Source organism: Apis dorsata, unplaced genomic scaffold, assembly GCF_000469605.1.
Source record: "Apis dorsata unplaced genomic scaffold, Apis dorsata 1.3 scaffold_265, whole genome shotgun sequence".
Classification (NCBI taxonomy): domain Eukaryota; kingdom Metazoa; phylum Arthropoda; class Insecta; order Hymenoptera; family Apidae; genus Apis; species Apis dorsata.
In genome coordinates, this window is record NW_006263543.1 from 678,706 (window position 1) to 678,971 (window position 266).

Sequence of the window (266 nt, forward strand, 5' to 3'; positions counted from 1 at the left end):
ACGCTTCCAATTAAAGCCTCGATCGCGTCATCGCGCCTGCGAAACCCCGATTTTTACTCGTTCTTTCCCCCTCTTCTCCCACTCCCTTCATCGCTTCGATCAGACCAATCGTCGCCAACGGAGGCGATATTTGCGTTATCTTTGCTCGCGCTTCCTGATCCTGATCCCTACTTTCTTCCCACATTGAGGCATCGAATTCTTCCATCGAATTGTCTCGCCAGCACCGTCTCTCTCTCTCCGTGGAGAAAACGAACCGTCGAAATTTG

At 51.5% G+C, this 266-nt stretch overlaps 1 protein-coding gene across 1 annotated transcript in view; it reads left to right on the forward strand.

The window, feature by feature from the left end:
- Positions 1-266, forward strand: part of LOC102672658 (homeobox protein homothorax-like) — a 321,785-nt gene that overhangs the window by 171,067 nt on the left and 150,452 nt on the right. The window lies entirely within an intron of this gene.